This window comes from Gallus gallus, chromosome 2 (assembly GCF_016699485.2).
Source record: "Gallus gallus isolate bGalGal1 chromosome 2, bGalGal1.mat.broiler.GRCg7b, whole genome shotgun sequence".
Taxonomy (NCBI): domain Eukaryota; kingdom Metazoa; phylum Chordata; class Aves; order Galliformes; family Phasianidae; genus Gallus; species Gallus gallus.
The window spans coordinates 75,079,930-75,096,706 of NC_052533.1; the positions used below are offsets into that span (position 1 = coordinate 75,079,930).

Here is a 16,777-nt window from a genome sequence, read left to right on the forward strand (position 1 = left end):
CAGCAATAGAGACGGAAAAACTATGATCTCAAGATAGCAGGACAAGATCTTTTTCCATAACTTGAGTACACAACTGGAGACTAAGGATTTTGATGGTTACAAAGAAAAGCAAGCCCTTAAGTGCTGAGGAATAATGTAGGATAAATAGCTTCATCTTTAAAATGATGTTTATATAAAAAGTTTATTTCAGTAAAATAAAAGGTATTCTTGCAAATGGAAGTAACAAAACTTGTTGTGACACACTTAGCACAAAGCCATCTACAGCAAAAAGTTCTACTACTCATACAATCTAAAAGCTTATTGATCACAATGTTGGTATGTGACACATTTTTTGGTGCTGTTGACTTTATCTACGTTTCCTAACCTGAGAACATGAAAATGTAATTAAAAACATGATAAAATCTCTGCAGCTGGAATAATGAATTGTTTTCTCTTAGTTCTTTTTGAGTTATCCCATACTTAAACAGATAATATTTTTATGACAAAGGCAAGAAAAATTGAAAGAGCAAATTATCTGAATGCACCAAAAAAGAAAAAAATATGATTGATTTTACATTTAGCAGTGTTAGAAGTGTCATTCTCTTAGATTAACTTGGGCCTTGAAATACAGGTCTTCTTCTCATCAGTAGAGTCACAGTGTATTAACAGTGAACACAGCTGAGAGGACGAATATCTAACAAGTAAGATTATGCTACTTTGGAGTGTGCTACCAGCAGACCATTCTAAACACTTTTGAAAATGGAATTTTGATTTGGAAAGCGAGACCTACATGCATGATTTGAAGCCTGAAAGCCATGGCAAAGAATGAGAAGTGTAAATGCATCCTAGTCAGTGAATTTAAGTCTGCAGAACTTAATCACTGACTCTATCACGTATAAAAGAATTCCAGTGCATCAGGATTTGCAAACAAAATGTCAACAAAAGTAACCGGACATATTTTATTTAGTGTCAGAATTCATACCAATCATTTTTTGATGTTATTCCTCATTCTGTTTTTGTTATGCTTTCTTTAGGTTTATTGCACAGGAATGAGACTATTAGAACAGCATGTCCACCAACCTCAGCATATACCTCAACCAGAAAAGGAAGGCCCAGGAGGGCATAACCCCTTCTGAGTAACACACGCAAGCTGGTAACAATAGACAAGGTGAAGGCTGAGGTACTTAACAACTTTTTTGCCTCTATCTTCCCTGATAACTGCTCATCACACAGCCCTCAAATCTTTGGTTTGGTAGGAGGGGAATGGGAAAGCAGCATCCCTCCCACTGTAAGCAAAGATCAGGTTTGTGACCACTTGAGGAACCTGAACATCCACAAGTACTGATGAGATGCATCCCAGAGTCCTGAGGAAATTAGTTGATGTAGTCACCAAGCCTACCTAATGGCCTTCTATGATGGTGCCACTGTATCAATGGACAGAGGAAGAGCCACTGATGTAATCTATCTGCATTTCAGTAAGGCCTTTGATGCAATAGCCCACGATATCCTTCTCTCCAAATTGGAGAGAGATGGATTTGATGGATGGACTGTTTGAAGGATGAAGAATTGGCTGCAGAATCAAGTCCAGAGAGTGACGGTCAATGGCTCCATGTCCGGAGGGAGATCAGTGATTAGTGATATCCCCCAGGGGTCAATGTTTGGGTCAATGCTCTTTAGTATCTTCCTCAGTGAGATTGACAGTGGAGTTCAGCATATCCTCAGCAAGTTAGTGGATGACACCATGATGTGAAGTGCAGTTGACACATCACAGGGACAGGATGCCATGCAGAGGGACCTAGACAGGCTTGAGCAGTGTGCCCAGGTGAACCTCATGAGGTTCAACAAATCCAAGTGAAAGGTTTTGCACTTGGGTTGACGTAACATCCACTACCAATGCAAGCTGAGGGATGAAAGAATTGAACACAGCCTTGCTGAAAAGGACCTGGGGTGCTGGTGGATAGAAAGCTGGACATTAGCCAGAAATGTGCCCTTGCGGCCCAGAAAGTCAACTGTATCCTGAGCTGCATCAAAAGGAGCATGGCCAGCAGGGTGAGGGAGGCGATCCTGTCCCTCTACTCTGTGCTGGTGAGGCCTCACGTGGAGTACTGTGTCCAGATGTAGAGTCCTCAGTACAGGAGAGGCATGGACCTGTTGATGCGCATCCAGAGGAGGACTTCAAACATGATCCATGGAATGGAACACCTCTGCTATGAGGAGGACAGGCTGAAAGAGTTGGGGCTGTTCAGGCTGAAGAAGAGAAGGCTCTGAGGTGACCTGAAAGTGGCCTTTCACTATCTAAAGGAGGGCCATATAAAAAGATGGGGACAGTCTTTAGCAGGGTCTGTGGTGATAGAACAAGGAGAAATAGTTTCAAGCTTAAAGAGGATAGATGTAGTTTAGATATAAGGAAAAAGTCTTTTACAATGAGAGTAGTGAGGCACTGGAAAAATGTTGCACAATTCATTGCAGGGGAGTTGGACTAGATGACCTTTAAAGGTCCCTCCCAACTCTATGGATTCTGTGATTCTATAATATTAAGAGTTGACCTGAGCCAAAATACTCCATTTGATTTTCAGTAAGGCTTTTCTGAAGTGCTTTCTTATGCAGTTGATGTTGATAGAACGAGACCATGAGTAGGTACAGTGGATGAATGAATGTATTGCTTGTACGAACATGATAAGGGGAAAGATGGCAATGAATTAATGGATCTCCTGTACAAGTGTCGTAAAAGGATGGATGGCAGATCATCTCACCTGGAGACAACATTCTCCATAATCTTAAATATTCGTCTCTAAGTAGCTTATGTCTATTTGCTCTCCCCAGTTTTTCCTACTCAGCAATTGTGCCTAGCAGAAGCCTAGAAGGCTGAAGCAGTCAATATTTTTTCACTAGGAAGGAAAAAAGTGAACTATTCAGACTGAGCTGAATACAGAGTGACCTTCTGTACAATGTGTGAGTGACCAATTACAGATTGAGATTTGAGCTCTGAGTCACACTGGCTGGCTGCATACAGGTTCCTCAGTTAAGCAGCATCAGTGTTTGAGACCCATAGTGAGCTGAGTAGATTGGGAAGGTCATTAGGGTTGACCTCCTCTTGTTCCAGTGCTTCTCACATCCTCTTATTCTCATTCCAACCTGTTTGAAGATCCGAAGATAGAAATGTAGGAATGCTCATCCAGGTGAGTGTGAAGTGATTTCTGGCCCATATAGTTAAAGCCATTTTACATATGGAGATATTATAATGAATGACTCAAATGACTTGGTAGTTTAAGAGACTTCCAGCAGGAACTGGAGCACATTGTATACTGTTAATGTTTTAAGAAAACATGGAATATTTTGATTTACAGCTCTCCAGGTTTCTCCTTTAAGCAAAAATACAGACTCTAGATGAATTAAAACAAACAAACAAACAAACAAAAAAAACCAGAAGCACATAGTGTGCAGTCAGACATTACATTCAGGTAGGCAGCAGCATTCAGTTTACCGGTTTCACCATCTGCTGTTTAACTTCACTCCCTATGTGCAAAGCTAAAAATTTTAGAAGGGCAGAGGGTCACCGTTACTTCAGATAATTGGTATTTCAAATATGTTAGAAATACTATGAGCACTGGCAGGAAGCCATTAGCTAGGAGAACAGACAAGGAAGCAAAAATTTTCTTCTTGGATTTATAATGAAATTGCGTGCATGACACTATACTTCTACAAAGAAAAAGTCTTTAGAGAGCAATTCAGTTCCCCCAAATTTCATGTTTTCATCAGAATATTCCATTACTTTGTGAAATGGAAATAACAGTTTGTACAAGAGGGTTCATAACCAACAGGAACGGAGTTCATACTTCTCAGAAGAAACATGAGCTTAAATGTCCACTTTTGATTGACATTTGCATTTGGGTAGGTTTTTTCCTTCTTTTTCCTGTGAACCATATGTATTGTCATTTCTCCATTTAATAGCACAACATTTTGCTTTCGGTTCATGAGCACAACGGTGCTTCTTCAGTTCTTTCTACTTGTTAAGGGACAGTCTTAAAACCACTCTATCACAGAGTACAATGACTTAATCTCTGGAGTTAGAATATGCCACACCAAGATACTTTTCCATAAGCAGTTTGAAACAAAATGAAATAAAACCTAAACCTTTTAGCATACACCACAGCCCAAAGCCTGGCATTCTACTCTAGGAAAGGAGAAGGAGCATGCACAATGGTTCACACACAGGACAGATGAATGGATATTTTTTAACAATTTTCTTAATGTAGGCACTTCTGGATGCCATCTATGGTAGTCTGACTCAAAAAAAAAAAAAAAAAATAGATATTCCCAAACCCACTTAGTCTGAAGTGAAAGTTTTGTATACACAGAACTTGCTTCCTCTCCACTAAGTCACATTTATTTTGTTCTAATCTGGGGAGATCTCACCAACTTCAGTTGGATGGGGTGGAAGACTGTTGCAGCACAAAATTTTTAAGTTTAACAAAGCTTCTACTAGTCCATTCTTTATTCACTGCTACATTCACGTAAATGGTATTCATTAGCCAAACTCATTTATTCTGTATAATTAATTTGAACAAATATTGCTTGGACAGTTCTTAGAAATGTGATATTAATATTGGCAGAGTTTCACCTATTGTCTTCCACGTTCTCTAAAATTATGCCAAGCCACAAGCTAGGTCATCACTGCTTTCATTGACTCCAATAAATCTAACTAGTAACAGTATGCTTTTGGCAATTCTAGAGTTGCTATTTTAAAGCTCCTTTTCTTGGAGCTATCTAATCTCAGGGGTTACAGAAGGAATCTTAGACTTTCCAGTATAGCATCCCAGACAAGGATGTACCCTGAATTTTCAGTAACTGAGAATAGCCATAGGATTAGACCATCATTTGATACTGTGTTGGGAAAAGACCCTCAATCTAGATGTCATTCATATTAGATATTTATTTTAAAGTGTAGCATATTTAGGGTTTTAGTAGCTCAAGCCAGATGCCACGTCAGCCTTCTTCACGCTATAGATAGCCACCATCTGGCGCAACTGCATCAGCACAAACCCCAGTGTTACAAACTGCAGCTCTCTATGGCACCAGTGGGGCTTAGCATGGTTTCAAGCAGGTGCGAATTCAACTCAAGCTGCAGCTATGCTGCTGCAGATCTAGCACTGGGGAGATCACAGGTTGCCAGACTCTAAAGTGTGACACTGAGGTTAGCACCAATTAAAGATCAGATCTTTGTTCTCTGTTTACTTGCTTTTATCTAAATTATGGAATGAAGAGCTTTAAATGGACTACCATCTTTCTTAAACAAGAGTACTGGGCCAGTTTACTAACATTCATCATGCTGAGTCAGCCTTCTCATGAGTAGGGTCTCCAGAGAAACAGTCTGGCTGTTCATTAGTTGTGTTCAGTGTTCATCTCTCAGCTCGATCCGGACTGTGTTGACAGGATCTTTTAAGTGAGGTACTGGTCCTTGAAATGCTCGGAGCTTTACCATTTAGGGCAGCCTCTAAGTTATTATTCAGTACATCCAGCTACAGCTCTGACATTACTATGTGATAGCAAGTATTCTGTGCAACAAATAAAGATTAGCTACAGATGCAAAATACACAGCAGTCTTCACATTTATGTCTGAACTCTGTTTATGAACTGTCCTTAAAAAGTGTGCATAGCCTATCTCTATTTCGCATGCAACAACAACTTCTATCCAGACTCTGCAAAACAACTTAATTGGACTATTAGGTAGACAGCCTGCATGACCATATTTACCACATTTTCTAACACTGTTTGCAAGTATAACTAATTAGAAGCAGCTCATCCAAACATATTAGAGAGGAGCTTAACACAACACCTGCTGTGCATAGTTTGTGTGCTGCATACATAAATAGTCCACAGTGACACAGTGGAGAAAGCCAATGTGTGGCTAATGAGTGCCCCTGAATTTGCAGAACAGAGCTTTTGACATTTCAGTACGCTGAGGAAAACAGAGGTCACAATTTTGAAATTATCTGTTTTGCAGTAAAAAAACAAAAAACAAAACAAACAAACAAACAAACAAAAACCAACCAAACAACAAAACAGCAATTTGCTGTTCAATTTGTACTCCGTTCCGCTATGTATTTTAAAATTAAAAACAAAACAACAACAACAAAAATACGGTAATAAGATGTAGAGCTTTGTGATATTCTGCATAGGAATATTTGTAAGGGGACATCCTCATTGTTGCCAGGACAGAAAATGGAGTAACAGTCCTACAGGGTTATGCCAATGATAGGACCAGCCTAACAGCTAATACCTAGGAAAGAATATTGCAGAGCACTCCTGTGTTGAAATGTTCCCAGAATACTTTCTCATCCTTTAGCAAGTTGTAGTTCACTGCCTTCCAGATGTAGATGTTGTAGGATTTGTATATGACAATCCTTGATGGATACTCTTTTACAAATGTTCAGTGGCTTTTTGAATGCATACACATTTCTAGCATCCACACCACCCCTTGTCAAAGAACAACTTCTTGCAACAATTTGACTGTACATTGGATGAGGAGCTACTTCCTTTTCCTTTTATTTGGAACCTCCCTTCTCCCAGTCTAGCTAAATGACTTACTTCTCTTGTGTTGGATGAACTACCTAACAGTCATCCCCTACTCAACAACTCAAAATCCCTGATGATTTTGTAGAACCCAGCTACTTCGCTCTTCCGTTGCCTCTTTTCCAAACTGAAGAGCTCTTCTGTACCTTTCTGGCTTTCTCTAGACCTCTTCTAGTTTTGCTTATCCTTTTAATTACTGACAGAGCAGAACTATATACCATATTCAAGATGGTAATGCGCCTTGGGAGTATTCAGTGATATTCTAACAAGATCATTCCTCTGTTTCTTTCCTAACAACTTTCAACATCATCCTTGCTTTCTGATCACTTTTGAGTTGTTGTATCCATATATATGCAAACAAAATCTCATCTGTGAGTTGCAATTATTAGATCAGAATGCATCAGTTACTATTTCATACAATCGTAGAGTCATAGAATCACCAAGGTTAGAAAAGACCCACAGGATCACCCAGTCCAACCATCCACCCATCACCAAGAGTTGTCATTAAATCACGTCCCTCAACACAACGTCCAAATGTTCCTTGAACACCTCCAGGGTTGGTGACTCTACCACCTCCCTGGGCAGCCCATTCCAATCCCTATTTAATCTGAGAGTTCGTATTTCCCTGACCACCATTTGACACATATCTGCATTTCATCCTGCATTTGAAATTTCAATCATTCAGCAAGGGCTATGTGCAATTCATTCCTGTTAACCTATATAATCTAACATTACTGGAAGTCTTCATCACCTTGCTGCTCATGTTCATCTAAATTTTTTATTACTGTGCTGAACAGAAGATCTCGTCACATCAGTCTTACTGCTTTTCAACACAACATGCTGCTGATGTCTACACGGCAAAAATTAAGCATTTTCTCCTACCCTTGCATATTAAGTATTTAATTATCTGAGGAATTATCTTCCATTTTATGCACAGGTTGCCTCATTACCTTAAGAGCTTTCTGGAAACCAAGACATCTTAAACTGACTGTATATTTGTCTGCACCTTCAAAAAGTTCTAAGAGATTTACGAGATGTGACTTCCTTTATGAAAAACATGTTGACTCTTCTGAAGTGTATTGTTTATCTATACGTACTTTAATTCTTTTACAAGTCCTACAGACTTAGTTCTGCAGAAACAGCAGACTCATTCATCTAGTTTCCTGAATCTCCCCTTGAATCCTTGTTAGCAAAAGTGTCAAGGAAGTCTATCCAGATAATTTTAACATGTTAGCAAAAATCTACATGCTAGCCTAAACAAATTGAGGTATTTATACATTGTTTGCTGAAATCTTCTAAAGATTATATTTAGGAAAACATTATACCAGCATGCAAAGTCTTCTGCTTCATCTTTTGTTATCTGACAGTAGTACTATAAGCAAAAGGTGAAAAGGAAGAATTAGTATAATGTGTATGTAGTACAGAAGACTCTCAGAGGCCAATACATGGCTCAAGGGAGTCATTCTATATCTAGAGTGATTATTACTGTTGCATCAGACATATATGTTCATCCACAATTAGCATTACAGGTATACGAGCTGAGGATGAAACTTCCTTTGTTATCTCGCTTGCTGTGAGAAAATTTGTTAATGCTTGAGCACGTGGAGATCCTGTGACAGCCTTGAGCGGCGGCGGGATGCAAGGCACCATAAATGGCAAATGATTGATAAAGCAGATACATTTCTTCTTATATTCCAAACATAATACCAGAAAACAAAGCACCGAGGCCAGATCATCAGAGGTCACAAGATCACACAAATCCCCACCAGGTGGTATTTCTAATGGTTCAGAATCCTGCCAATGGGGCATGGTGAACATTTGCAAGAATGCTGACCAAGCACTGCAGAAGCACTTCAGGGCACCCTGATTTGAAAAGAGGGCTATCAGATATTTACACTTGTTTGTTTGAAGAATAGCCATTGGGAGATTCTTCGCATAAATTAAATATTTAAATTAGAATGTTAGTTCTTGCCACTGACAAACCAGAAATACAGCAACATGAAGTGATACTTTATGTTATCTCAGATCCATCAGTGCAAACCCATAAAGTGTGATTTCAATTTGAAAATATGGTTGTATGATTTGAAATGTGCATTTGTTTGAATATTGTCGCAACCAATGAATGTCAAGTGACTTCAGTGTTGCAGGGACAGTTGATCACTGAGGCAGGACTGCATAAACTGTGGTAGCTACTACATAACTCTCACCTTCCGGTGGGATTTACAATGAGGAATGTAACATTTAATCTTGGCAAGCTCTTTATTGTATTCCTTTGATAGTGCGAAAAGATTTCCAGGGAATCTCAATATGTCATCTCAACAGCCATCTAACCATTACTGTCATCCACTGGTGACTGAAGCTCTTGTCTCTGAAACAAATTATGCACATTAATCTTGAAACAGCAATGAAAAAAATCTCATGAGAAAGAAGACATTCATTAATGGTGCTTTTCTAAAGCATGTTCTAAAATCTTCCTGAGGGATCTGAGAACAGCCATGGAGTTATCACCAAGGCAGTTATATCCTACACCGAGGGGCTTACAACAGACTTATGCAGGAAATGCTCTTACTTTGCTTGTGGGCACAAGTCCAGTGTTGATGATAAAGCATTTTTTTGGACAAGCACATAGAAATCTGATGGATTCTTTAAAAAGAAAAAAAATCATCTTTCTCTGCATGTCTTTGAGCCACAAAATGCTGGAGCTGGGAGAGAATTAAGGAGAAGCGGCCCCATTTTTGTACTCCTCACTCTAAAAAAAGAAACCCTCCTCCTATGCAATACTCCAGAACACTGCATCAAGCTGCTAGCACTGCACTCCCTGTGTTGCATGTTAGAAACCCAGTACTGTGTTATATAAATATGCTTTTTAGCCAGATGTAGTTTTTTGCCATCAACCTCCAATTCTCTTGAGTTCAGCTAGAGACTCATGCATGCTACTATGTAGTGATGCCAAAGTTCACAAAGTGCAAGGAATTATTTTTTCACTGCTTTTTCTAGCAAGAAAACTGGAACATGTTTAGTTTTATATTAAGCATTACAGCTCTTTGATCTGTAGAAAAACAAGCATCAAACATATATCATTCTAGCACCCCAAATCAAAAAAATGAATAACAGGCATTCTTGGTAAATAACTGTGGGGAAAAAAAAATGCCCAAGAAAATATTCTGTAATATATAGTTCATTTTTTTTGTCACAGAAGACAGAAGGAGGCTGATCTGAAAGCACTTGTCTACAGTGAATTAATGAATGCAGAAGGTATGCTCCTGGTGCATATGCTGTAACACACAGGATGTTTGTGGGAACTTTAAAGCTATCTTAATATTTCTGTGGTTGAGCAAATAGTTAAAATTATTTCCATTACAATTCTCCCTGCAATTATACTCCTGTGTCTCTTGGGTACTGTGAAGGTTTCTTCACTAATGTTTGTAAAGCACACCTGCATTCCTCGACAAAAACAATACATACTATTTTATCTTCATTTTTTAGTATTGGGCATGACTATATAAGCACCAAGAGATCAAGACCTTGATTACTGCACAATATAGCTTTCCCTTCCTTATTTGAAAGTGACAATACAATTACAATTTATTTTTAGGAATAAGACTGTATCTGTTTTAGCCTTGTTGGTTTAGCCTTCTCGGTTCTAAGAGCATAGTCTCATGAATTCATCCCCTTTTTGGGAAGTATGTGTGTGAATTTATATAGCAGCACTGTCGGAAATAAGTCTACCAAATATAGAATAGAATTAGCTCAGTTGGAAGGAACCTATATAGATCAAGTCCAACTGACTGACCAGTTCAGCGCTAACCAAAAGTAAAGAAATATTATTAATTATAACCAGTTATATATTACCATATTATAACTTGTCCACACTTTCATTCTGGGGCAGTTAGGAGACAGACACAACATCTGCTTTACTATCCATCCGCTTTATCCTCAACTAGAGGCGCTCTACCACATTACCCCTAACAGCAGTGGCCATACAGTCTGGTCTCTCCCTTACATACAGGGCAATACTCCCCCACACACACACCCCTCCTGAACAGCCAACAGCCCTTCTTCCCAGCACTCAGCTGTGGGACTCATCTCACAGAGTCTCGCTGATACCAATTATATCAGAGCACTTGGAAAGAATCAAAGCTTCGACTTCATCCCATTCGTTCCTCATACTGTATGTGTTGGTATACAAGCATTTCAGATGTGCTCCTGTACCCTCAGCACTCCCTGGAGAAGCACAGATGCTCCCATTAGCCTTAACAACCTCAGAGTACTGCATCATCCCTTGGCATAACCTCAGTGTTCCTTTAGTTATCTCCTTTCCCCTCTGATCCTATTTTAAAACTCTCTCTAATCAGTTCTCACCAGATTATGTCAAGAAACACTTCCCCATCAAATCATGATCAGGCCCCAGAAGATTTTGTGATTATAAAACCCGAAATTCTGTTGGAGGCACCAGTCTTGCTGATTTTGGTGCTCTATCTGCTGCAAAGCCTCAGTTGATCTGATCTCAGAGGGGGAACTCTCACAGTTTTCCCTCCTTTCAAATTTTCACATCCCTCATCTGCCACACCCAGGGCCTCATATTTGTTTGACAGTGGAAGCTGAGGGGCAGATGGAAACTCCTTTAGCAGGTCTATGAAGTAATTGTACCTCCTCACTGCCATGTACTTCCCAGAACATTGTTTAACGCACAGCTTTGGTAGCGGAGGTTGCTTTGGCTGCAGTCCCCTCCTGCAGAAGAACAGAGCAGACCACAGCACGTTCCCTTTGCACAGGCCCATGACAGTAACTGAGTGATCTCCCTGCCTTTACCTCAGCTCACAACCTTTTTTTTAATTATTTTATTTTGTGTGTGTGTGTTTTTCTACCTCCCATCCTTCTAAGAGGAGTGAAAGAGCAGTGTGTTGTTCCTGAGCTACCTGCAGATGTTAACTCATTGTGCATTGATGAGGTTTTAGATCCACACTGAGATTCAAGCAGTGGGATTAATTTCCTCTTGAGCACATTGACGAGAAGTGCTTTGAGCTGGTTGGCTAAAGTTCCATCATCATATAGACCACTGTATTTTAAACTAATATAATCTTGCTGGTAGGATGAAAAGTGCAGCTCAAGTGATAGTGCTTCCCCAGCATTAGCAAAGTGGCCATTCTAAGGAAATGACATGAAATAGAGAGGAATTCAAATTAAGTTTGAGTCGGGGTCACTGCAGATGCTGCAAATGTTGGGAGTTCAGCATCCAAAGTTGGCATTATCTGTTTTCTCTGAGCCTGTGTGTATGAGTTAATGCCTGCATCTGAGAACTACATCAGTTTGGAGATTATTCCTCATACTTTTCCCAAAATCAAAGCCTAGCATTCATCTTTCTGACTTTGGATTCTGTTCATTTTTCCACAGCTATGCTGTATCTCTCACTTGGTAGCTGTAACAGAAATGCTTAATCAGGGCTTCAATCAGTGATTGAGCACCTGGTGGGAAGGCAGAGCCAACCCAGAGGAGCTCAGCTGCATGCAGTGTGCCTGAGTGACCGGAAGGGAAGGAGCCAGGATCCACCCCTTCCCAGACCTCATTTAAGGGTTGGCAGGGAGGCAAGTGCTTCTTGCTGGAGGTAAGCAGATTCTTTCTTTGGTTTCTGTGCCTACAGATGTTGTAGTTGAGCAAGTCCTTATTTGCTGCAGCCTAGGACTTCAGCACTCGGTTGTAATTGCTGCGCTTTCCATCATGTTACAGTGCTCAGCTCTTGTAGTCCTTATCCAGAGTGCAGAAGAGCAGATGTGTGAGATGGAAACTGCTGCAGGCACTGCATCATATGATCATTCTCAGCCAGTGGCTCATATGAGCTCACTTTCCTTCTCCCTGCAGATAAAGAGTGCTTTGTTAGTAATGCAGAATCACAGGCTACATGCAGGCAGTTCCCATGGTATAGTTAGTCTGCAGTGGTTTGGCAGGAGGGGGAGTTAGTGCCAAATATGCTGTGTAGCTCCAACCAATCTGCACCCTGGTCTGTGTCCCACAGTCAGCTACTGTTACAGACCATGAGAATTAGTGATGTTTTTGTTTCCAAGCGGAGGGTCGCGGAAAGGAGCTCAGATCCACCTATCTGCTTTGCGAGGTCCTAATCAGCAGAAAAGGAGCAACTGGTAGCAAGCACTGAAGAAAGCCAGGAGGGATCTGGGTGGCAGCAATGCCTCTCAGACATGTTGGGAAAGCTCCCTGAGTCCCTCTGACTCCGGGGGTGCGTTTTATGTTCACTAGCAAACTGAAGAAAGAGGCCTGAGGCGGACTGTGTTTGTTTTCTTTGTCCAGAGTCGTTTCACCTTACAGTAGTGGCATGGGGTAAAAGCAAATCTTTTCTTTTTATTTTCCCTTAAGAAAAAATCAGCTGCTTTTGTATGCAAGTACGTTAGGTTTGGGCTGCTTTACCTCTCTATGTACAGGTGTCTGTGTCTCATGCCCCAAGAGAGCCATCCTGCCTTGCATGGGCTCTGCAGCAGAACTGCACAGCTGCACTGCATTCCTCTGGCTGCTGTACTGCCCCCGCTTCACACCTCGTTTTGTCTCCCCAACTCGCCTGCATTTCTCATCGCTGACAGTGAGGAATTAAGATCTCTTTTTCTGGCTGGTATCTGACATGCACCGTTGCCAAGAGAGAGCAGCCTCTTTCAAACGGCACTCGTTCTTTACTCTATGAAGCACAATGCTTAACTGATTTTGTAAACTCTGCCGCCTGCTGCTCCACGGGTTATAGCGAACTGGAAAGCTTGCACTTTGCACTGAAATTTGGCAGGAAGGGAAAGAAAAAAAAAAAAAAAAAAGAAAAGGCATCATTATTCTGAAGTTTTGAGCAGTTGGATGGTAAGAGCTGTCTGTGTTGACAGTATAGGCTCCAGGTCAGGAAAGAGTGTTGCCAGCAATGTGAGGTGAAAGATGAGATGTCCTGCAAGGCAGAACAGGGAAAACATCTTCACAAGGATGTACTTACATGTTAGCAAGTAACAGATTCTGTTAGAAGAAAGCAGGATGTAATTGTAACTGGAAAGAGGGATTGATAGTAATCCCCCCTAAACGCAGCAGCACTGCTAGGTGTTAGATACAAACTGCCATACCTGTGTGGGACAAGGCTCTACAGTCTGAAATCATGAGCACTTCTTTTAAGACAGAAGTTGGTGGGGAGTTTTAAGCTGACTAAAGGTAAGATATTCATTAGTCTTGAAAGCGGGTGAAATATCCTAACCCCAAACCTTACTTTATTTCCTGTTCCTCTTCTCTAAGAGAAGTTGCATTCCAACGCTCACTTTCATTCTCAGCTCAGTGACTGCATCCAGAGTTGGATCCCTTGACAATAAGTATCTGTTACTGGTCTTTGAATGAGAAACTGTTAGAAAAATTTAGCTGCATGGGTTGTTTCAAACAGAAAAATACAAAGATTATAAACCCCTGAAAAGATTAAAGAATCTTTCACGCAATTTGTTCCTTTATAGCAAATGCCTTGGTACTTTGAGTTGCTGGTGGATGCTTCAGCATAGCACAGGCAGGTGAAAGCTGCTGTTTGGCAGCAAGGTTATGGAGTGACAACTACATGGATGTAGTCATAGTATATACGTGGTATATAAGCCTGTACAGCTGTATCAGTTTTTTCCTCTAGACTATTTCATTAAAACTGAATGAACAGAGAGGGAGAACTGACAGCAGGTTTTCAGTATTAAGAAGCACTGAAGAAATAATAGCATGAAGTGTTTCCCCTTTGATGGAAGCTTTAAAAAATGAGTGGAGTTAAAAGGCAAGGAGGGTGTTAGTGTTCATAATTATCTTTTCTTGTTGTACTTGCCCAACTAGAGCCATATTAACTAGTGATGCATGGAAGTGAAATCATTTGTCATTCACAGAAGGCTTGTCCTTGTCCCTTAAATCTGTATCAGTCTTGTTTGTACACATTTATTTTAAAAGTAAATAGTTGTAACAAACCTTCATCCAGAGGGCTTATAGCACTGCCAGGTTCTTTATCCTTTCCTTTCAGATTTGAATCTATATTCCCTTGTATATTTGCTTGGAGTCAACAGGATACTGCATTGTTACCCTTCCTCATGGCGGCTTCCTTTATTTTTCTGACGGAGCTGTGATTGCTACGTGTCAATTAACTGCTGTGCCTACCTCCTAGTATTTATCCTTAAACAAATTTAATGCCTCATGTGACATCTTTTTCTATTTTAAAGTTGATGGAGACAGTGAAGTTACCATCACAGTATCTGTGTGAGGCTACAAAAATACTGGGAGCCAATAGCAGGATGGGAAGGGCACAGAGCTGCTCCATGTGAGGGTCAGACTGGGCATTAGGTAACTTTTATTTCCTATGAGGGTGGTCAGACTCTGGAACAGGCTTCCTAGGGAACTGGTTGATGCCCCATGCATGTCAGCATTCAAGAGGCATTTGGACAACGTCCTCAATAACATTCCTTAACTTTTGGTCAGCCCTGAAGTGATCAGAACTGGGATCAGGGTTTATGAAGATCACTCACAACTAAACTAAAACATCCATTCCTGAAAGAGAAAAGATGCATTATATGGTGTTTTCATACAATACAGATAAAGGATAATTACTCTTGACAAACATTCTTAAGAGGACCCATAAATACATCCCAAAATATACCATCAATTTTTATGAATATAAACAACAAAATACAGAAATATTTCATTTCCTGGTTTCATTCTGCTTCAGTGCATTGCACTGAGATGACACAATATATTTTCTACTGCATTTTCCTAGGGATGTAGTAATTAGTATTTGGCTTGTCTTTTTTATTACAAAAGAAAAGTGGTTAAGTGCATGATGATGCATGAGATTATTAATGACTAATTACTACTGAGCTTTAAGACTGCGTGCACTACTGTTCACATTTGAAACACCCACCAAATTCTTTATTTGTTCTGGTATTGTTTGTATTCAGGTGTTGCTAGTTTTCAATACAGCTCTTCATTCAGTGAAGCTGTGTTCTCTTTCAGGTCTGTCCATGTACCCAGGTAGTCTAGCTTACCTTCCATAGAGGTTTGCTGAGAGGTGGTGACTCACTGCTCAGTAGGAGTCTCTAGAAATTGGATCTGGTTCTGCTTGCTCCTGCGCAGTGCAGAGTGAGAAGGCATGCCCTCATTTTTTTTCTCTTGAGTTTAAACAAAGAGCTTTTAAGTTAAATTTTTGGTGTGTTTTTATTGTTTATTAAAAACAAGGAGTTTCTTTAAAGTAAGTGGTTAAACCATCAGAAGTTTGAAAATATATCTGAACAGCCAGCACAGAGAGCAGGTGTTAAAATCCAATACAGATGGCTTTGGCTTACTATTTCTAACTCTGTCTTTAGATACTAAAGAGTTTGGTCTTGCTGTACGGGCATGCACAAGAAACAAGTTAGTGGCCACTGTAATGGAATGTGAGCAGAATACCAAAAACCTGCTTTCATGTGCCCTCATCCATATACAACCTTTTCTGAGAGAATGAACTGAAGTAATAAAACAGAGCTAATAGCTGGAGCATAATGTCATTTCCCACATAATAAATGACTGCACCGTCAGAGACGCTTCTTTCTTCCAGTAGTTGAGACTGTGACTTCATGGCCAAAACAGAATAGAATTTGGATGCACAGAAATAAAGTGAGATTGAGAAATGGTTCTCTCCTCTTTCTGGGAAGGAACTCTTCCTATGGTTTGCCACTTCCTAGCTGGGAGGGATCCTCTGCTCCTTCCCTGCTGATTCAGTTGTGAGGAAAATGTGACCTACTTCTTGATGTTACTTTGTGTTGAAGAAATCCCAGTGACTTTCATTTTCTCCCTCCATTCCCTTGGGTGAATCAGATGGGCAAAGAATAGCCAACACCCTTAAACTGATTGTTATAATCAAGTTTGCAGTGGTAAATGCTGTGAAATGCTTGGACAGATCAGCCTTGAAAACAACACTTTTCAGAATGCACTGGGAAATTTGGACTTAGTGTACATTAATGAGAGTAATTGTGTAGAAACAGCAACATGTTTCAAATTCTTTCAAAAGGGAATGCAGATGTTTTGCTCTATGGTTAGGTTTTGAGCCCTCAGACTTAGGAAAGATATTAGGCAGAATCAGCTCAGTGCTGTGGTCCTAAGAGCTCCACCAGCACTGAATATCCCTGCACATCCTACTCTGTACCGCCCCTGCTTGTGGCCCAGGACCCCTTTTCATCCCAGGCAGACCTGGCTGGAGCTATAT

The 16,777-nt window shown here is 40.3% G+C and overlaps 1 long non-coding RNA gene across 2 annotated transcripts in view; it reads left to right on the plus strand.

Annotated features, from left to right (window-relative positions):
• Positions 1-16,777, plus strand: part of LOC121109785 — a 63,795-nt gene that overhangs the window by 2,019 nt on the left and 44,999 nt on the right. The window contains exons 2-3 of one of the 2 annotated variants that reach the window (XR_006937205.1): positions 1,014-1,159; positions 11,947-12,157. This is a non-coding gene — a long non-coding RNA (uncharacterized LOC121109785). The remainder of the gene's footprint in view (positions 1-1,013; positions 1,160-11,946; positions 12,158-16,777) is intronic. The other variant, XR_005857419.2, reaches the window with a different exon arrangement.